This window comes from Stegodyphus dumicola, chromosome 8 (assembly GCF_044657685.1).
Source record: "Stegodyphus dumicola isolate Sdum_Otavi_A_Nest chromosome 8, ASM4465768v1".
NCBI classification, from domain to species: Eukaryota; Metazoa; Arthropoda; class Arachnida; order Araneae; family Eresidae; genus Stegodyphus; species Stegodyphus dumicola.
In genome coordinates, this window is record NC_140775.1 from 55451837 (window position 1) to 55475800 (window position 23964).

General features: G+C 32.2%; 1 long non-coding RNA gene across 8 annotated transcripts in view; it reads left to right on the forward strand.

Annotated features, from left to right (window-relative positions):
• The first annotated feature begins 2988 nt into the window (after positions 1 to 2988).
• Positions 2989 to 23964, forward strand: part of LOC146995853 (uncharacterized) — a 99257-nt gene continuing 78281 nt past the window's right edge. For 2 of the 8 annotated variants that reach the window (XR_015042573.1, XR_015042574.1), the window contains exons 1-2: positions 2989 to 3179; positions 15774 to 15962. This is a non-coding gene — a long non-coding RNA (uncharacterized LOC146995853). Of the gene's footprint in view, positions 3180 to 5223; positions 5442 to 15204; positions 15438 to 15773; positions 15963 to 23964 lie in introns of those variants that run through there. The other 6 variants (XR_015042578.1, XR_015042576.1, XR_015042575.1 and 3 more) reach the window with 6 other exon arrangements.

Here is a 23964-nt window from a genome sequence, read left to right on the forward strand (position 1 = left end):
CAAATCAACTGAATGTAAAATGAAAACTAAACAAGAACACCGACAGCAGAGAAATGTAACAAATAAAACTTATAGAATGTCAAGGAAAGAGAATATGAATCAGCTACATGCTTATTTGAAGTACCTAAGAAAATAGAAAGCACATATCTTAATCAAGATAGAAATGATGGAAAGAATAAAATAAATGAACAACAGAATAGAAAAATTAAATGGATTATTGATTCAGGAGCCACATCTCACATGGCAACTAATAAAGAAATATTTACTCATTTTAAAGATGAAGAATGACAAATAATGACGGCTGAAAAAGGGGCCATGATCAAATAGAGTTGTATTGGTAACATTAAAATGCAAACTGATAGAAATAAGAACTGATAGAAAATGTTCTGCAAGTACCGAATTTAAGGGAAAATCTGCTGTCAGTATCAAAAATTGTAGATCATGATTTAAAAGTAATTTTTATCAAGAATAAAGCAGAAGTGATCATAAACAGGGAAACATTCTATATATAGCTAACAGAAATGGAAATAAATTTGAAGTTGAAGGAAATATTGTTGAAGAAGCTAAAATTAGTTATGTTAATGATGTACTATGGCATCAGAGACTAGGTCATATAAATTATCAAAGGCTGATAGAAATGAAAAAACACTCATCGGTCATTGGGTTAGAAAATGTAAAAATTTCTGAAAACAATTGTCAACCTTATACATTAGGTAAAATAACACAAACATCTTATAAAAGTGTGAAATTTAAGCAATCTGAAGATATTTTAGAATTATGGCACATAGATTTAGTTGGACCAATTAAGAAATCAATAGATGGAAGCTGTTATTTTTTAACAGTGGTAGATGATTACAGTAATTTCATATTTGTGATAACAATTGAGAAGAAGAGTGAAACTTGAGAAGCTCTAATCAAACTTATCATTCAAGTAGAAAGACATACAGGAAACAAACTAAAAAGAATTCGTAGTGATAATGGTAGTGAGTTTTTAGCTAAAAATATAAGTTTTTTTTTTTTTTTTTTTTTTTTTTTGAAAAAATGGGAATTAAACATGAACTTACAACGCCTTATACTCTGGAAAGTAACGAAAAAGCTGAAGGTTTTAATCGTACTATAATTGAATCTGCTAGAACTATGTTAATTGATGCAGAATTACCGATAAAATTTTGGTCTGAAAGCGTTAAGGTAGCTGTACATGTGAATAACAGGAGTCACAAAAATGATAAAAGGTTTACACCATATGAACTATATAAAGAACGCAAGCCTAACATTACTTATCTTACAAGATTTGGATGTGAAGCATATGTTCATATAAGACGAGAGAAACATAGAAAGATGGATCTAAAAGCTAAAAAAGGAATTATGATAGGCTATAGCATGAAGAGAAAAGCATACAAAATTTATAGCCCTGAACTAAATAAAATTCAAGAAGTGAGGGATGTAAAATTTGATGAACAGAAACATAGATCACCTTTACTAAAAGAAAATTATTTAAAATTCGATAAAAATCAAATATTAGAAGAACTTATTATTTTTTATAAGGAACAAACTAATGGAAATGTAAATAATTCAGAAATAACTGACAGATACTATAGAGAAGATAATACAACAAATGAAGAAGCTGAGAAAATTTTGCCATCCAACAGTGATGATGAACACGATGATAACAATTCATTGGAAAAGCCAACCGAGTATCCACAAATAAATGAAGAACCTGGAAATGATAGTCATGGAAATTCTGTACAGAAAAGACCAGCACGAACTATGAAGCCCCCAGAAAAATTAAAAGATTCGTGAGAAAAAGTCGGGAGAAATATATTGTAAATCGGATTGGCGGGAGAGCGGTCGAAAATCGGGAGTCTCCCGCCTAAATCGGGAGAGTTGGCAACTCTGCATTTCACAAGTGATTTCAATATACACATTCCAAAATTTTCCAAAAAGTTAATGTGCATTGGATGTACACGTATTATGATGTGTATTTTATAAACTATTTGTTATTCTTACTTATTCATTGCATTAAACAACAGTCTGTTTCTTATTCTATCTTACTGACACACACAGTTATACTTTATATTAGATAATTTTTATTTTTTGCCATTTACTGTTATGTTTAATGTTTATCAAAAGAAGCTTTAATGATATGCATGGACTGGTTAACAGACAAAAGCCCACAAAAAAAAGGCCCACTATGATAATTGACCATGCGACAAATACCCACAGCGATGAAAGCGCACATTGATAAAAGTCCACACAGATATAAGCACACGCCGATAAAAGGGGCTTATTTTTTTATTACTAAATCGTGTATTTATAATTTTAATTATAATAAATGGAGTACTCAAATCTGAATTTCAATGTTTCAAATATATGTCTAGTTTGTATTTTATCACTTCTTTATTTGTTTAATTTATTACATTGAAAGCAAACTTTATACTCTCTGATTAAGTGATTAGCTATAACGTTTGGATGATAAATCTGAAATTGCATTTTATTATTTATTTACTTATTTAACTTTGGTATGAGTATGTGAAAATGAAAAATATCATTGCGGAGTTTCTCACATGCCATTTTTAAGGTAATATGACTGAGATTAAATATAATTATGTTTCATTATTAAAACCATTAACTTTTTAATTAAAAACACTTGAATTTTATTTTTAGTCCAAAGGGATTTGAATCCCGAAGGACTATTAGTTTCGTTTTGGCATTTTGCGTCGGACTCATAAACGTCGGTTCACTTTTCAAACTGTTGCCACAAAATGTTAGAGTCCTGCATTATATTTGAAGAAATTAAATAATGAAAAATCTGCATAAATGTATGTATATTTCTCGTATTGTGATAAAACAATGGTACATAGAGTCATCGAATTTTGAATAACGTAATCCTCCAACGAATATGAGCATGTGGAAGACCAAATTTGAAATTTGAAATTTGTTTTATGATCGATTTCCTATTTTTTAAAACTTTGACGAATTTTTGATTAACAAACTCAAGGATTTCAAAGCGAGCAATGGCAACGTTGTGCAGAAAAAACATTTTTATCTCCAGCGCGTGAGTCTCTGTATCGGAAATTCTAAAGATATGCTCGTTTTAAAACTACGAGTATTTTGCGATATTGCTGTTGCACTGGATCTTATGGTTTAAGTGCGAGGAACATAATATTTGATAAAGAAAGGTAACACACAAAATGTTAAAAAACGCCCCTTCGGACGTAATTTAAAATCTGAAACATTTCAGATTTTTTTTTTTTTTTTAAATTTCTTTTTAGTTTTTCCTTTAGTTCATTTTAGTTCCTTTTTAGTTTAGGAATATTAAAACAGTTAAGCACAATGAAAACTTGGCTAAGAGATACTTTATTCTTTACTTTAGACTGAGCTTATTATCAAAGTTTAAACATATTTCTCACTGAAAGCTTTTTTGAATGTAACAATTATAATTTGGTGATTTTCTAGAAATAGTTTCTTTTGGACTTCAGAATAAATTAAAATTGTCAGCTGACACCCTGTCAAAAAAATGAATTCCAAATGTAACCTCTTAATCTTTAAACTACAGCAATTCGGAATAGTGTTTTTAATTTTTATTTTATTTATTTATTTATTTTGGGTGGGGATGGAACAACTCTCAGAAGTCAGCATATCTACAAATTTAAGTAAAATCATCTCAAACTGTAGTAATAAATATGTAACATTTCATTAGAGATTGGGAAGATTATAAAGAACTATGCATATAATAACATCTAATAAAATTTTGTAACTACATAAATATATATTTATAGAGTCATCAAAGTTCATCGCTTTTAGATTCTAAGTATACATATTATATAAATTCATCATTCATTAATAGTATTATATATAGTAATAGAAAAATAGTATTAATGTTTCAAATTGTAATTTTTTAATAATTTCTCTTGCATTTGCTGTATATTTGTTCAAGATTTATGGATATCAGTTACATAACATGAAAAATACACAGAAACCAGCTAATCTTATATTACAGCTGATTGTGAAGGAACAATTACAGTGCTCTTAATTACAGTTATAGTGCTTTTAAATCTCCCTACGGTAAATAGCTGTTTTCTAGTCATTAGATTAAATTAATTCCATTATCCATTAGAAAATAATTACAGTGAATTATATCTATTGACGACATTTCTAAGAGGTCACCTTTTGAAAGAAACCTGTATTTTTTGTGAACATAAACAAACATTGCCAGTGAATATCACATTTCTAAGATCACCATATCTACAACCAAAATCCTTTAAAACCATGAACAGTTGCGTTATAGAGGGCTCGCTATATTTTTAATAAAACATGTACATCTTCGTTATACACTTGCTACATTTTGATTTTCTGTCAAAGCAGAGGAACAGGCGTTCTATTTTTATTTAGAAGTATGTGAAATTGAAAAAAAAGACACTATATGACAAAAATGGAATTACATTCAAACACACACCTCTTGAACATGTCTGAAATTCATTATTCTGCTCAGAATAAATTTATCCAAAGAAAATGTTTAATAAATATTAGAACACAAAGGCTAACTTAGGTCAAAGTAGTAAGGGTCAGTTCGTTTGAATAATATCTTTTCTTAATCATAATGTGACTTTTCGAACATCGAATGAAATGGGAAAGACAGAATAAGTGCGAATGGCAGCAGACGAACGACACTATTTCAAACTCGGCATGAAAAGAGAACGGACGAAATGACACTAAGCCAAGGGAAGGCATGCCTTCGTGGAGGACATTTTAAAGGAAACTCGCTCGTATACATGTTACGCAAGGGGAAAACCACGAAAGTGCCCATGCTGTCAGCCTTTCCATCGGAATTTAAACCCCGGACCGAGCTACCAGTGTTCAGCGTTTTTTAGCATGGAGGTAGGAAAGGGAGGAGGGGCCATTCCGCGGTAGAAGTGAAGCACTGCTTTGAAGCTTGGGTCACCAGACGGGGTGTTCTTTGTTTACATTCAGAAGCTCGCTTGACAAGATTCTGATAGTATTTCGACACACGACAGTTCCATAGAAATCGAAAAAGGGACACTTTCGCATGAAAGAAACATTCATAGTGTGATGGATAATAGCAATTTGTATAGTTTACTGACATTTACGCAAAAATCGCATCTTGGTTATTTTTCGATAACTAACAACAGCGATTTTGATTATGAATTTGTTTTATAAAATTCTAAGCTGTTGCACTACAAAAATATAGATTTTAAGAAAATTGTTAAAAGAGATCTGCCAAAATTTATTTTCTAGAAGATTTGAAAAGTTTGAAACTTGATGGCTAAATGTAAATATAAAATTATGTATGTTAAAATATTTGTAATTAGGCACATAGGTCAGATTAAGTTTTTATTAAATAGAGTAACGCATGCAAGGGCTATCTGCCTAAAGAGATAGATGCCATCGTGGAGGAATTTTGAAGAAAAACTGACCTTTGAGTGGGTATTAAAAATAATTCTTATAATTTTCATTCAAATTATATTCATATATATTTTTTATGTAAAACTTTCGGGTGTATGCTAAATTAGTGTAAATTACTTTACACGAAAAATATAGTGAATGCACAGAAATTAAAGATTTGCACATGCCGGAAATGATAAATAGGAAATATGTATGGGTATTTATGCACGTGCTTGCAAAAAGCATATATCTGCCTTTGACAAAATACTTAAATATTCATTAAATTATTTATAAATGTATTTGAAATGAAGAATTTATTCACTTATAAACAACTGTGAAAGTACTGTGAAGAAATCTAATGATTAAATGTATCTAATTTATAATGATTATAAATGTTATCTAAATATATAATAACTTTAATATTGAATTGTAAACATAAATTGAAATCCTGTTGACAAATACGTTATAAAACTATTTAAGCAAGAATTGTTCGTATTGGAAAGCAATCTGCTAAAAGGTATTGTAAAGCAAATGCTATGAGATGTGCACTTAAGAACGTAATAAAGAGTTTTGGAATATGTATTGTTGAAATGAAGGGTAAAAAAAAAAAAAAAAATCTGATAAGTATAATTAAAAGAATTATTCCCTTTTCGCTAATTCCTAATAATTCTCTAATTTAAAATGAACCGAATAGAGCATTAATTATAAATTGACATAGAATTTTATGTTTTCGATTTAAAAGAAGCCAAAAAACCATGTCATATTTAAGAAAGAATTTTAGGAAGAAGCTCTATAAATAGAAAAGAAATAATGCATAATTTTAATATTAATAATACAATAAACTTTGATCTTAATTTTTGTACCTTAACCGAATAAAATCGAATTACCTTAATTTTTTTTCCTAATGTAATTAACGAAAACTTGTGAAAATATTTCATTCAAATTAAACCGTCCTGTGAAAAGTATAGCATTTAATTCAGTTCAGAATGAAATGCTGTTTAAAAATATGTTGTTTTCACATACTTAGGACTCTGAAGTGTTGTAGAAAAAGAAAATATATACATTTATATGTATATTTGCGACGTAATTACAAAATATTTACACCAGAACGCGTCAAATCCCATAGAACTCAATGGTAAATGACCCAATTTTTTGGTCACCACGTAGGGATCGCCGGTGCTTCAGAGCAGGGTACGGAGAAACTTGTTTAGGGCGACTCCATCTTACTTCCTACCTCCATGTTTTTTACCGCTTAGCCGCTGTTGAGCCTTGTGCCTACATGAAAAGCTTGAGAATTGGATGACTGACGCTTGCTTAATGTACAGCTTTTACTCCATTATTTATTAATTTTTATTTGTCTAACTAATTATTTATTTTTTCTGATATTTGAACTTTTTCTCAGATTTATTTTCAAAGGAACAATGTCTAGAAAGTTTTGCGAATCCAAAATAAATGATTAAGTCTTAGATGAGATACGTTCTACCAATCAAAAAATTTTTTTTCACGTTTAGAATGTAACATATGTAAGTTGTTATGCATACTGCTTATCTCAACTATTCTTATCTCAAAAAATGCTAAATTTTTTTTTCTCTTTTGAAATCAATAGAATTTTTTTTTATGAAACTAACCCCAGTAGAACATAGAATTTTATGTTTGAATGTTAGCTTCAAGAATGGAGCTAACAAACAAGTTATAATCCTTCACAGGAGCATGCAAACTGTCAATGACCTTCTGTAAGATTGCTGGTGACTTCTCACTAGTCAAAAGAGCCCGCCAAGCGGTAAAGTCGTGGAACACTGGAAGTTCAGTCAGAGTTTCCAATCCCGCAGACGGGCTGACTGCATGGGCCTTTTCGTAGTTTTCCCCATGTGTAATTTGTACATGAGCCAGTATCTCTTAGAAAGACTTCCACGAAGGCATCCCTCTACTCAGGCAGATAGCCCTCGAGGCTTTGCTGTGCTCACATACACTAAACCAAACCAAACTCACTAATCAACTTGATGTTCAGTAACAATAGAATAAGGTTAAAGGTTGAAACCTTTTATCCAAGAGTACACCTTGTGCTTAACATATAGACTACTGCTTGTGATGTTATGTTACATAGAAGTAAAGGAGCCACCTAATATTTACCTGAAGTAAGTACACATTAGCTCTAAACACAAACTAGAAAAACAACAACATTCCGGCGTCTTCGAGTCACAATGAAATTGTGACTCCAGCCAACACCGCAAGTTCTGCACCGTCGAGCGTTAAATTAAAATGCATTACATTACATGATATATATAGCGATACATAGTTGTACATGTATATGTTTTATGGCATTATTTATTGTAATGGTACAGGCATCATCTTTCAGGACATTGCATATTGCAGTAGATAAAGGCATGATGTTGATGATGTTCTTTTAGGGCGTGTTTGCAAATATGATCTGTTTACATGAGTGTTTGCTATCAAAATTAAGTTAGCTATAAAATTGTTTACAAAGCTTACTTCATTCTGCATATTTATGCTTACTGCTTACATTTAAATATTGTTGTACAGATGTGCTGATACTTTAGCTACTCAATATTGACGAATGAGTTGCTAAAGTTTCAGCACAACCATACAACAATACTTAAATTGTTGTGTTGATATTTTAACAACTCAATCGACAAAATATTGAGTTGCTAAAGCATCAGCACAACCAATAAACCTAAATTTTCAAGGTAATAAATAGAGGATTTCAAGATTAGCCTAACAGGCCTTTTCAGAAAATTAACTTACTGGTCCACTTAATGCAACGGCTAAACCCTGACAGCAAAAGTTGACATAGCCAATTCTCGCAATTCCTTTCAATCGCAAAAGCTTCGCCATAAATACTCTTCACTCATTTGCATTCTAAACATGTTTACTTACTAACTTATTTACATCCGGGTGAGGAAGCGGAAAGTAGAATTGACAGTACAGGCTGAAATAATACATAACAGGATAGTATTTTCTCCCTCCTTCCAGCATGCCTTCGCGGTGTAATGGTTAGCACACTCGGCGCGTATTCGAGAGGTTCAAGTTAAGAGTCCAGGCAAGCACATTGCTAAATTTTCATATCTCCTGCATGATGCCTGAACTAAAAAAAAGGTGGTGGATGATGATTCTTCTCCACCAAGATTTGACGACTGGGTCCCCTAATACCCAGTGGCCTTTAAAAGGGGGAGTAAATAAGGTATTTTCTCCCTCCTTCTAGAATGCCTTCATGGTGTAACGGTTAGTACAATTGGCTCGTATTCGAAAGATCCAGGCTCGAGTCTCGAAGAGGGCATTGCTTATTTTTCCTTTCTCCCGCATATATATATATATATATATATAATAATTTATTTCCTAAACAGTATTGATTAATTGATTATATTATCTCCTAAGTTTAATTAAAGTAGAATTATTTTAAAAGCGTGCATCCATACTGGTAAGTTATATTTTGAAAGATGTTTTGAAGTAATTTGAAAGCAAAATGTTAATAATGTTTTAACGGGGACTGGAGTTAAATCATCATGAAGAATAAAATTTCAATTGTAAAAGGAAAAATTAAAACATGTAATCATTGTCATTGATCGGAAATTAGTTGACTTTCAAGGGGAACAAACCAACTCCCGTTCAATGAACAATAATTGATAAAAATACGTAAATACGAAAGTGTTCCGTCTTTACTCGAGTTATAAGTTAAAGCCAAACCGGCAATTCTAGTCAGGCCAAATATTTCCGCGAATTCAAGGGGAACAAACCAACTCCCGTTCAATGAACAATAATTGATAAAAATACGTAAATATGAAAGTGTTCCGTCTTTACTCGAGTTATAAGTTAAAGCCAAACCGGCAATTCTAGTCAGGCCAAATATTTCCGCGAATAGAAGGAATTATGAACCAATGCTGATATTCAAAGAACTTATTCTTATGAAGCATTTTAGTCAATTCAATTTGGAGTAAAAATCAATTACTGTAGAGAAATCCTATTTAACTCGAGTAATCGTCCCCGACACTTTGATGTTTATGCATTTGAGTACTATATTATTTGTAGAAATTAAACATTGGAAATTGTCATTATGAAATCGAATTCAAAGTAAAGTTGAAATAAACATAGAAGATTATAAAAAAAGATAAATAATGCAAAATTTGTAAAAACAAATCAAAGACAATATAAAAATAATATAAAAAATAATATAGAAAATAATATATAATAAGAACAGTGAATGTACAGGACGATATAAAGGCCAGAAAAGGTATTAAGTAACTTACATTCTTTCTAGTGGGGGAGTTGGCAAAGTGTTCTCTTCGTGTCTGACTCAGAAGTGTAGGGTGTCCGAAAATTCTTAACGGCAGTAGGGGCTTTGAATAATATCAGTCGGTAAAACTTGAAGCAATTTATGGTAGTGGGTGGGACTTGGAATTCTTGAGGGATGTATTTTGTGGAGTTCTTATCTGAAAGACACCATCTGTTAAGATTTTTTTGAAAATACTAGTGAATGGAAATTAATTAATTTCTGGCTAATTGTCGTGTCGCAATGATTAAGAATTTAAGAAAGGAAAAAAGCATTTTCACTGTCCAAGAGCTAATAGACAGTTACTTAATACCTTTTCTGGCCTTTATATCTTCATGTACATTCACTGATCTTATTTATATTATTTTCTATATTATTTTTTATATTATTTTTATATTGTCTTTGATTTGTTTTTACAAATTTTGCATTATTTATCTTTTTTTATAATCTTCTATGTTTATTTCAACTTTACTTTGAATTCGATTTCATAATGACAATTTCCAATGTTTAATTTCTACAAATAATATAGTACTCAAATGCATAAACATCAAAGTGTCGGGGACGATTACTCGAGTTAAATAGGATTTCTCTACAGTAATTGATTTTTACTCCAAATTGAATTGACTAAAATGCTTCATAAGAATAAGTTCTTTCAATATCAGCATTGGTTCATAATTCCTTCTATTCGCGGAAATATTTGGCCTGACTAGAATTGCCGGTTTGGCTTTAACTTATAACTCGAGTAAAGACGAAAACATCGCGGAGAAAACAACGCAAGGCGAAAACATCGTGGGAGAAAACATCGCAGTTCTAAAACATCGTGGTACAAAACATCGTCGTCGAAAATAAAGCGGTTCAAAAACTTCGCAGTTTAAAAATATCGCCGTCGAAAATATCGTGGTAAAAAATAAAGTATCTATTAATCATCGCATGACGATAACATCGCAGACATGCTTTTTTCAGGCTTTAATAACTGTAAATGGATATTCCCATAATGATTTGTGAGCGCAAGTGATGTAAGGAAGGATAATTTTTACTTTCACATTTTTTTATTAACTAATAAATTTTTGCTGAAAAAATAAGAAGGAAACTTAAGCATAGAAAATTAAATGCAACTTAATAGATTATACTTTTTATGAAAAATTACCTGTAAAATCTTTATGAAAAATAATTTATTATGGTCTTTGTTAGTTAACTATGTCGATTTAAAATTCTATTAAGTGCTATAAGTTGCATTAATTTTCTATGCTTAAGTTTCCTTTTTATTTTCTCAGCAAAAATGTATTAATAAAAAATATGAAAGTAAAAATTATCCTTCTTACCCTCTTGCGCTCACGAATCATTATGGGAATATCCATTTACAGTTATTAAAGCATGTCTGCGATGTTATCGTCATGCGATGATTTGTAGATACTTTATTTTTTATCACGATATTTTCGACGACTATGTTTTTAAATTGCGAAGTTTTTGAACCGTTTTATTTTCGACGACGATATTTTGTACCACGATGTTTTAGAACTGCGATCTTTTTCTCTTTGCGATGTGTCTCCCACGATGTTTTGTAGCACGACGTTTTCGCCTTGCGTTGTTTTCTCCGCGACGTTTTCCTCCGCGATGTTTTTGCCGCGATGTTGTCGGCGGACACCAGACGAAACTTTCGTATTTACGTATTTTTATCAATTATTGTTCATTGAACGGGAGTTGGTTTGATTCCCTTGAAAAGTCAACTAATTTTCGATCAATGACAATGATTACATGTTTTAATTTTCCTTTTACAATTGAAATTTTATTCTTCGTGATGATTTAACTCCAGTCCCCGTTAAAACATTATTAACATTTTGCTTTCAAATTACTTCAAAACATCTTTCAAAATATAACTTACCAGTATTAACCAGTAACTTACCAGTTATAACTTACCAGTTTTTAGAATTAAAATAAGCAGTGTGGCCAGTATTCCCTTTCACCTCCCTTTGTCACACTGATACAAAGGCACTTCCATTTCTTGCGTAAATATAAAAACAAAGATACACATACATGTATATGTATGTGTATCTTTGTATACCTATATACAGTATAGATTCACACTTTTAAAATAATTCTACTTTAATTAAACTCGGGAGATAATATAATCAATTAATCAATACTGTTTAGGAAATAAATTATTATTAACTAACTTTGCAGCAATTGCGCAAGTAATAATAACTTGTATTCGCACTAAATGGATTTAAGATCATACAACATTATATATATATATATATAAAACCTAATGACTCTACAGTAAGAACTAAAGATTCGTATAAAATTCTATATAGAGTATAAAATTCTATATTTAAATCAAGTTGGCTCAGTCTAGACCAGTGATTCTCACCAGCTTTTTCCCCATATACCCTTTCCACCATTGCTAAATGATCATTCAACCTCTCCTTCCCAAAACTTGAAAAGTAGATATGTGTTTGTTTAAATACGGATTATTTTTTAAGTAAATTAAACAAGTATCAAACATGTTGGTAAATACCAAAATTTGAATAAATGTTCTATTTTGTATTCATAAACTAAATCTAAATACTTAATACGTAAAGAAAAGGTGGACTAAATTACTCTCTGAAACTTTGAAATTCCCCTTAGGGCTATTCCTCCTGATTGAGGACCCATAGTCTAGCCAGAATTCGTTTTTAATAGTGACTAAATATACAGATAATTTAATTTGTCCCACTTTTCTTATACTAACTTTTGTCACAGAAACTTCGGATTACGTGCATGTTTTTTGAAAATAAAAAACACAAATTTAAAAAAAAATATATGTTTAAAATTTGATGTTGAATTCAAAAACAGTTATTTGGTAGCCAGACCTAATAAACCTAAGAGATCAAATTTGAAGTACACCTTACTTGTTCTTACTAACTTCTGCTTAATGAATTAGAATTATTCTTAGAAAAGAACCTTAAAAACTGGTGAAACATTTCATGCTAGAAAACAAGATATTAGAAACTTTGAACTCATTCAATAGAAGAAAAAAGTTATTCAAAACGTAACTCCATAACAAAACATTTTTTTTCTACTTGATCGTCAACACATGAGGCTTTTAAGAAATACCTCCTACAAGATATGTGGCCACTATTTCTGTGCTGTCAGAATATGAAATTCGTATAAGGAAATCAATGCACTTCGAGGAGAAGAAAATGACCTTAATTTGATAGTTTTTCTACCTAATAAATTTTTACATGTTATGAGTTTCTTTTTCTTAATCTAGGCGAAATAATATTCAACACGTAATAACAGCATAAAACCCACAAAAGAAGTGTTCCAGTGAATTTTCAGTTTCTAAATGCTGTTTAAATTTGCTTCAATCAAAGTTTTTGTATATAAATAATTATGGTAAATTGAAATGAACTGTTTTTTAAGCGTTTACAGTTAATCGAGTAATATAATATTTTTATTGAAATAAAAATTATTTTTAATGTGCAAGATTACTTTTCTTACAACGCTGGGCTCATGGTTCTTAAATCCTCTTGTTGCTAAGTTCAGAAACCTGTGTTATTAAAATTATTCGAATAGTTTAACTTTTATTACGGTTTCATATTTTTCATTTTAACTTTCACATGGTTGCGTTTTCAACCATATGAAAGTTAAAATAAAAAATATTACTTGTACGTAAATTTTAATATATGTAATAATTTAATGTTTTTAGAAATAGTTCAGTAGTTTTACTTTTAAACAATGGCTTTGATATAACAAGCATGTTTAATTAGTTCATCAAAAAGTTGTTAGAGACACTATCAAATCAGGAACTAGCATATTTTTCCACTCTGCAGTTTTACTGCAAAAACAGTGAATTATCCCTTTAAAAATGGTTAAAAAATATTTAATTCCTTTCATTTTCCAATTATTGAAATTTTTAAAATAATTGAAATTCTAACTAAATCCTTAGACAAAAGGTTATTCAAGAACTATACTAAAGAAATGTAAGAAAGGGGTTAACTTCAGTTACAAGCGGAATTTCAGATAATGTTATTTTCTAGTAGGTAACTAACAAAAAACATTTAAAATCCTCTTTAATTGTTCTCCTGCCACACCCTCCCTTCTGAGGCCTTCTTTGGCGCCCCAGGTTCCATAGGGAATAAAGCAATTAAGCAAGGCTCTCCTCTCTTTAACTGCTTTTTCACACAGCTGGGGGCAAAAGAAAAGGAAGGCAATGGTTTCCTGCCTGAATAGCCAGCGGCCAGTTAGAAAACTACATGACAAAAGCCCACAAGACGAATGCCCACTTAAAACCAGCACACATTTTCAGGAAATCCAAAATAACTATGACTTCCTGAAAAATTTTACGAGTAATTATTATGATTAAAAAAATTAAATTTCAAGTGGGAATGAAATTAATTTATGTAAAATCCAAGTTGTCAAAATTTAACTGGATTATTTGAAACCATGCTTTTTATTCACCATTAAAACGGTGTTTGTGCTTAATCATAATAGAATACTGTACTTTTATTTTTTTTCGTTAAAATGAAAGTTCGGCTTTAATTCTCCATATTAAATTCATATAATGCAAAATTTTCTGTAGTGTTAAATTATTCATAAATTATTCTCTGTATATGATGAAAATTTACATACATATTATACTCCTTATAATTTTGTAGAATTAAAATAAGCAGTGTGGCCAGTATTCCCTTTCACCTCCCTTTGTCACACTTATACAAAGGCACTTCCATTTCTTGCGTAAATATAAAAACAAAGATACATACATGTATATGTTTTTAATTATATTATTTTGATTGACTCTCTGTACTATATATATATATATATATATAGGAATTTAATTCAGCCGGAGACGAAAATGAAATGTGTTCCGCTACTTAAATTTATTGTTCAATTATTTCTTATTCATTTATTTTTTATTTTATCTCTATTCATGACGTATATATCGGTGTGGGTTTTTGTTAGTGTGGACTCTTATCAGCGTGCGCTTTCATCGGTGTGGGTATTAGTCGCGTGGGCAATTATCCCAGTGGGGTCATTTTTGTGGGCTTTTGTCGTGTGCACTTTCGTCCTTTTGTCTGGTCACCGCATGGACTTTATGTATTTCCTTCACAATGCATTTTGCTGTGAAATGACAAACATTGTACAGTTAATAATTAAAAATAAAAGTATGTTTTGACTAACAAAACTAAAGAAAGGAATATTTATACATGATTAATAAAAATTAATTATTCATGTAATATTATATCTAGAGTAAGGTACCATCCTTATACTCATTATTGGAATTGTCGTATATTGATACTTTGATACCCCCCTTACTTTGTTTAAAAATTTGAAATTAGATTCCATTTACTCAAAAACCAGTATTATATTTATTTGTTCCATCTGCTTAGTTACACTTAAGTGCTTAAAGTTCTAGTCATTGTACAAGGCATATATAATAAATATGTTTTTCTCCTATCTAAAATATCTATTTGTAAAATATCTTTTGAAGTAAATCTTTTAATTATAATAATGATTAATCTTTTATGTGGTAAGATTATGTAAATTATGTATGGATATTAGATTTAAGTGACTGAAATTTAAAAATTTCAATGGGAAAGTGGTGTTTACTTGGAATATTCCCATGATTCTCGAGTTACCTGGAGTCTTGTTAGACAACAATGCTGCATAAATGTACTAGACCGTTTGGCAGATGAAGCTACTATGTATTTTTCTGCATTGCATGGAAAATAGAGGTGTGTTCTTATACCTGTTACCCATCATCTGGCTCGTAAGTATGAATAAAATATTAAGATACTTATTTATTGATCTATTATTTATTGAAAAATATTTTTATGATATAAATCCAGATGTATTGCATAGTTACAAGAACTATCTATTAGTTTTCATGTTAGTTCTAAGCTTTATTGTAAATTTTATTTTTTTACTTTGAAAAAGAATAATTGTGATGAAATATTATATTCTGGACGATTATATATCTCTAAACCACAGAATTTCTAGCAGCAATTTGCCATCAGTGTCAACATTAAAAAATCATTATACTGAATAATTCACCTTATAGCTGTAAACTGCTAATATTTTGATACAATTGGACATATTATTTTAGGATATGTCTCTTAATCTTCTCTTAACTCGTTCCATACTCAAATCATCCCCTTAGAAGCTAAGATTGAGAATACTCGTCTCCTCAAGCAACAATTGGATGCTGTACGAGTCGCATCGGACATGGACCAGCATACACCTCTTACGGCAAAAGCAAACTGTGATACATTGAAAGTACTGGAGCCCCTTAAGGGTAAGTGTGTTTTTAAATATCTCAGTATGCTAAAAAAACCCTTAGATAGCCTTGCTAATGCTTTTAATGATAATTTTAAGTTAAATATAAAAAGAAAACAACATGAAATCTCGGATAATTCAAACGCTAATTCTAACCACGAGGATGGTAAGCCTATAAGGCATACATACGTATAGTATATTTTTCAGTTGCAATACCTTATTACCACTGAGAATTTTTTGCGATTCCCAGGACGCCATAATACAGTCAAAAAGTCATTAATTCAGACACCCATAATCCGGAATGATCTATAATCCGGACCTCAAAGCTACAAACTTTCTGCGCATGCGTCGCGTTTACGTGTGCTCGTAAGACCTTTACGGCTGTGACTTTGCCTGTGCACATGCGCATAATACGTTTACGCATGCGCGTTTAACGTATAACGGACGGTATAAGCTGAGCTAAAATTATCTAATTCAGTTAATGTTGCAGATTGCGTTGTTCCTTAATCTTCGAATTGGATCAGGCTTATTATTTTTTGCAGACTGTTAGAGCAATTTTATAAAAGTAAGCTTGAACTTTCGATTATGTCAAACAAAATTTCCGATATATATTTACTAATATGTACAGGATCTACAAAGCAAAAGTATGTTTCGAAGTCCATTAAACAAAAAGTGGAATTGCTGCAAAAAATGGAAAAAGGCATATCCTTTGTTTCTTAACCATTCCGAAATCTGTTTATCAATTTCATGCTGCTCTGCGGGGGGGACATCGCAGCGCGCAATGAACTGGAAGTTGATTTGTCAGCACTATCCTTATCTTCAGGGCAAATGTTTTTATTTTATTCGGCTTATAATTCCTTACTAAATGTAGTATTTCATCTCGATGTATTCCGTCTTTGATATGATTTAAATCAAATTCCTTGTCATTATAAATATCACAAGTACACATCAAATAGTTTTCTGGTTGCAATTTTCTAATTTCGACTATGCTTAATGTATGCTTTACGCATGTGCTTGTTGAAAGAAATGTTTAATAAAGTAAACAAATAAATATTAAGCTTTTTTTTGTAAATTTTGATACCCTTTAGATCATAATTGTTCTTTATTTCATAAATAACGGTTTCATATTTTTAATTTTAGAATTTCTGCATGCCATCTTACGAGATTTAAACTGATGATCTATAATCCGGAATCGCCAAAGTCCAGACGAGTCCGGATTAACTACTTTTGACTGTATTTACAAAAATTCTGTGGAACCCAATAAGTACTGCGCAAATCCGACACATGCGTGAGTGAAACTGTCAATTTTTTCTTTTGTACACTTGCAGTTTTAGGTCACTACATTTAATTTCTAATTTTAAGACATAGAACAATGTGAACATTTTAAATAAGTAACAGATGAAATGACAGCGTCACGTGCAAAGCAAGAAAAATGAACGTTTCTATTATAAAATGAAGGCGTCGAAACGGATTCATTTTTTTTTTTTTGTCTGTATTGCCATATCTATTTTAAGATGTATTGTATTATGTAAAAATATTTGGTAATTGTAAAAGTATTATAATAAATTAAAGAAATATCAAAACTGCTAAAATTCTAGGCAACCCCCTGCTGCAAGTCCAGCGACTCCAGTTTAAGAAACCCTGGTATAGACAGACAACCCGGCGAAATTACGCCCTAATTGAGATACAGACATAAAACTTATATCAAAATGATGGGGCATGCATTTGCAGTTGAAAGCAGCAAAACGCATCAAAATGGATCATTAACTTTCGAGTCGTGTGATTTTGATGCGGCTTGCTGCTTTCAAAAGCATTTTCCCACAACTTGCATCCTATTTGAGATGCAGATATAAAATTTGTGGAGCATGAAATTGCTATTGAATGCAGGAAACCGCATCAAAATCGGACAATCGGTTCCCGTGTAAAACAGATTTTAAAAAACTGTAATTCTTAGAGATGCATCAAATTTCATTGCCATGAAAAATATATTTCGTCCTCTGGACCCTGAAAACGATACTAATTATGTCCAGAATGCAGTTAACACTGTAAATCAACGAAGCACTTCAAGTCAAAATTTACCTACACCACCACAACCAAAAGTTGTTCCTCCAGTCAAAAATTCTACAATGATACAACCAGGGCAAACAAGTCCACAATACCAATTTTAAATCATATCAAATCTGAAGAACACAGGAAAAGGCCTAAAACCATCCTCAGAGACATACAATAAAGGTTTTTGATAAACGTTTAATTACTGTAAAGGCCCTTATTTTTGCAGGCCGTAATTTTCACAAAAATGAATATATCAGTGATTTCGCGAGTTGAAAATTTCACGAATTTTATATGAACAGAACAGAAAGTTGAAAAATTTTAAAAGTACTTAAGTAAAGTTGGGGGGAAAAAAAAGTATTTCGCAAAGCTTTGATTTTTGCGATTACGACGGGCTCACGAAAATAAGGGCCTTTACACCAGTTTAAAAAAGACCCAAAAAACTAATTAATTATTCTTTAACTAATTATTGTAATATACCTAATTGCCTAGCTTAGCACCAAAAATTGGGAAAATTAAAATTTTTATTCCTATCAGATCACTAATTAATATTGAAGCAGGCTTAATTTAATTTTTCCATCATGTCCTCTACCCCCTCATTCACTCAGCCACCCCTTTAAATTAGTATGGATTGAAGACAAGAAAGAATTTCAACCAATCACAAAAATGCTGGTGGAAAAAATTGAAATAAGTGAGAGATGGAGCGCTTAACGAGGATCCTTAAGCGCTCCATCTCTCACTTTGTAATCACAGTTCAACAGCTTTCGGCCATGAAGGCGGTAGCTATCATAATCATACCACACACGCTACAACCAATCACGTTCGTCTCGATCTAGTTACTCAACCGTAAACCACAGAAGGATTTTTCGCCGATTTAATGGCTATATCCAAACTAAGCAATAAAATTATCATAGGTAGAGACTTTAACTCACACCACAAAAATCGGAACTGCAGAAATGATAATTCAAATGGTCACATTGTTAATCAATTTGCCTCAACGGCCAACTTTACTGTTGTAGCTCCCTCCTACCCAACATGCTATAGATCTGCAAGCATTATTGAATTTTTCCTGCTAAAAAATATTTATCAACCATCAAGGATAGAAAGATTACGTGAACTATTCTCTGATTATAACCCTGTTTTAATGGAGGTGAATATCAGTAGCTATAGTACATCACACAAAAGAGCCTTTATTATGAACTGGGTAGCTCTAAACAACACTCAGTACCCGTTACCCGCGATACACAGTGAAGACAAGTTAGACGCAGTTATCGAAGATTTTACTAGCAGACTTAACCGTGCTCTGAAAAATAGCAAGGCGGTCCCGTTGACTGGTAGGGCCAGAGATCCTGCTATTAGAGAACTTTTAGCTAACAGAAAGAGAGCTAGAAAAATATGGCAGAGGACCAGATGCCCAGAAGTTAAGAGAATTTTAAATCGGCTGAATCAGGAAGTCAGTACACGCACAAAACAAATGGTCTAGATATTTAGAATCACTCTCTACTGATGATCATGTATATGGAAAGCTGCTTCTAGATATAATAGATGCTACACAAATATTCTGCCCCTTAATGGCCCCTCTGGGATCACATACACAGAAACTGAGAAAGCTGAGTCACTAGCTGATCACTACGCTACTCAGTTTTACATTAACATCTCACACCCAGACACAGAACGCACAGTTAGTTACACTAACAATTTATACTTTTCATAACCAAAAACAGACAACATCCGTCTTGCTAAACCTTCGGAAGTTAACACCGCCACCTCCATACCTGTCCCTTTCAATGATGTTCGATCGATTATTGCGGCTTCCCCGCTCTCTCCAGATGAGTATGCGATGAGAATCGCTACTCAGACTGAATCTGCTCTCATCTGTAAAGAGTACTCGTCCCCATTCATTGTCTCTCCAATTCCGGTGTTCCCGGCACCACAGAGAACGCCTTCTCCGATGGGCAGGCGTTAGAGGTACACACCGTACAGGGCGTCGTGCAAACAGACCACCACCCTGCAGTCTTCTGGCCACGGTAAAATGCGATATCTGTCGTCCAGTCGCCTGCGTCGTGTGTCTAGCGATTTCTCCCGCTGTCTGCCGCCTGTTTCTTCTGGCCTGTAAGGCAATATACCGGTCATCTGCAGGTGTGGTTCCTCGTGAACGACCACTACTGAACCCCCGGATAGCTGTTCCTGTAGTTTTAAATTGTCTCCAAAGTCGTGAAACGATGCTGTGAGCAATTCTGATCTCTGCAGCCACACTTGTCACACGGCGGCCTTCCTCCAACTTCCCAATGACCTCGGATAAAAGCATCCAGATGTCATCTAACAGATTGATTATTCGCCATTTCTCGCCGAAGCAGCAACTCAGTGTGATTTTAACTGCTATACGGTGTGCAATCTCTTTGCCAGAAATACTGATCTTTCACCGACAACATGCTTTATACAACTCAGACACTCCCCCATTATGTCTACCTGCATATCTGCGCAAGTGCTACCGTAGATCACCTTACTTAATCTCGGGATTGGTCTTTCTGTCCGCTCTGCCTCTTCGTTCAGCTGATATGCTAATTTTTCGACTTCGTCCTTAATTTTTGCACACCAGTGTATTTCACGTGCTATACACAGGATAAGGTACAACCCAGGAACCTGGAAATGATGTGTGTCTTTGTACCCTTCTAAAGGTGTATGGATTGAAAACAGCCTAGGCCTTCCCCGTAGCACACTGTAAATCACACTTCACCCAATAGGATTACTCCTCTGCCAGCCAACAGAAGTTCAACAAGCTCCCGCCTACCACCTGACTACTGAACCATTCAGCCTTGAATACTCGAGGAGAGGGGGAAGAAAAAAGAAGAAAAGGGCTTTTTCTTCTCTCTCCGCCCCCGATTGCCTCTGCTGCTCACACTCCAACTAGCTCTAGGTTTTACCTTCAAAACTCATCATCTTATATTTGCTGCAAACTCTGCCATTACTACTGATTATAATGTCACAATTGCTTTCATTTCATTTCACTGCCATAACTGCTCTTCGAATTTTTATTTTTACGAACTTCAGCAACATTATTTCTTTAACATTCGTAAAAGTATTAACTTACTACACTGGGATAAGGCTATGCCCAGGAACCCACTACAACTGAACATTAGTTCATCGAGGAAGGGCATACTCTAAATGAAGCTGCAGATGTCCAAATAAAAAAGGAAAAGAAAACCTATTCACAATAAATTGTTTCAACAAAGGAAACGATTGTGTGATTTTAGATGACAGTCGGAGAGTATTAGTATCAAATATTTTATTTCATCATACCACCAACAAATATTTTCTTTTGTTTCAGAAGCCCATCAAAAACTTACATGACAGCAAATGCAAATCTAGTATAAATAACGTTTATGTTGCTAAAATAAATTCTGATTTCCAAAGATGGCCTGTTTCTCGCATTGTTGGTAAATCATGGTTGATGGGCATTAAGAATGGTCTTTCCTCTAATTCACTGGACACACACAAATTAGCAGCACGTTGGTGTTAATTCTTTTTAATTCTGTATTAAAATATACAACTTTAAACTTAGTTGACATATGCGGCATTTGAAGTGCAAATAATAAAAATTTTTCTTAAATACTATGCTTTGTTGCTTATCTTTTAGAAATTTAAAGACCTGGAATTCTGCAATTCTGAGTAAAAAATGAAAATAAAAAACAATTAACACCAACAAAAACTTGTGGTAACATGACAGACAAATTATTACAAATACTACAAAAGATCATGCCTTTTCATTTTATTTAACCATATGTTAAAGCAGTATTCTTTATTAGACCTGGAAAAGTTAGAAACAGGAATATATTTTACTACAAAAACTACACGACAATTTTGAAATTAGAAGCTTTTCTGTATGAATTCCACTCTAAAACAATGCAAGTGCAGTCTTGACGATAAGAAAGTCAAATTTATTGAAATTTAAATTTGTATTTCCATTTTAATTTTCATTTTCCTAAAAACATTTGTCAACTTTGCAGGATTTCATCTTCAAGTATATATGTACAGACATTTAAAGTTCTGATGTATTAACATCTCGTGGAAATACACCTATCCCTCGATTTATACAGTACTTACCTGTTTTACATGATTTCAGTTTTACACAGTTTAAAAATTAACAGATTTCAAAAACTTAGTAAAATAGTATTTGCTGCATAAATGCAAATACATACATTTGAAGTCATTTTTTAATCTCATTTCTTTGGTAACACTGGTGGCAACAACAAGGATGGGGATTCCCCGTGTTAGGGGAATCTCAATAGTATGTATATGTATTTCATAACAGTAAAATTTTAAATTATATGGTTCACGCGAACTAATGCAGTATCAGTATTTTAGCAGCAAGGATTACATCATTTTTATCTACATATCTGAATGTTTACTAGCAAGTTTTCAACATTTATAGTTTTTGTGGCATTTTTTATAAATTATGTAAATTTTTTAAAGTATTATAATGCCAAAACGATTTTTAAAAAAAAATCAAAAATGAAATTAGAAGCAAAAATTAAAATATTAGATCATCTATGTAATAGAGAAGGAGTAACAAATGTTGCTAAATTTTACTCCATGAATGAAGCCACAATAAGGACAATTAAAAAAAAAAAAATGAAGACTCTACTAGAAAAAGAATTAGATATGGGTAGAAGACGAAAATTTAAAATGGATTCCAATTGATACTGATGCTATTAGAAACAAGGCTTTAAAAATTTATAAAGCACTTAAGAATCGGTCACTATCGACTTTGTCAGATGAAAAAAAGGTATCTTTTTCCACAAGTCATGGTTGGTTTGAGAGATTTAATAATATTTAAACAAAGGCATTCTTTACATAATCTAAGATTGAAAGGAGAAAGTGCATCTGCTGATTCGAATGTAACAACAATATCCAGCAAAATTTGCTGAAATCAATTGCCACGATCTCCTACATTTCTGATCAGATCTTCAATGCTGACGTGTCTACGTTGTTCTGAAAAAAAAAAAAAAAATACAGTCAAAAGTCGTTAATCCGGACTCGTCGGGACTTCGGCGATTCCGGATTATCGATTTTTCCGGATTATAGATCATCAGTTTAAATCTCGTAAGATGGCATGCAGAAATTCTAAAATTAAAAATATGAAACCGTAATTTATGAAATAAAGAACAATTATGATCTAAAGGGTATCAAAATTTACAAAAAAAAAAAGCTTAATATTTATTTGTTTACTTTATTAAACATTTCTTTCAATGTAAGTTGTTTAAGTTGCTTCATTTTATGTGATACTAATACTTTCTCTTTAATTCTATAAACAGACATAATTTCTTTTCAGTTAAAAAGTTCTGCTGTAAGTCCCGTTAATTGCTGTGCCGAGAATACCGACTAACTGGTCAATGGAAATTTTTTCGTTTTCACTAACCTCTCTGTCACATTCTTCATGTCTTTATCCATTTTTTTCAGCAATTTCACTTTTTGCTTGTTGGACATTGAAACATACTTTCGTTTTGTAGATCCTTTGGAAGTTCCAGCATCGGAAATTCTATTTGACATAATCGAAAGTTCAAGTTTACTTTTATAAAATTGCTCTTACAGTCTGCAAAAAATAATAAGCGGGATCCTATTCGAAGATTAAGGAACAACGCAATCATTAACATTAACTGAAATAGATAATTAGATAATTTTAGCCTACACCGTCCGTTATACATTAAACGCGCAGGCGAAAACGTATTCTGCGCTTGCTCACACGCATATGCGCAGTAGTCAAGTTCTTACGCGCTCGCGTAAAACGCCTGTGCGCATGTGCTAACGCGGCACATGCGCAGAAAGTTTTTAGCTTTGAGGTCCGGATTATAGGTGTCCGAATTAACGACTTTTGACTGTACCTTGCAAATCAGCTAGTGGTCATAAGGTAGTGAAAAGTCATACAATTTTTTTCTGTTGCAATGCTTCAGGCAATTATATAATGAAACCAT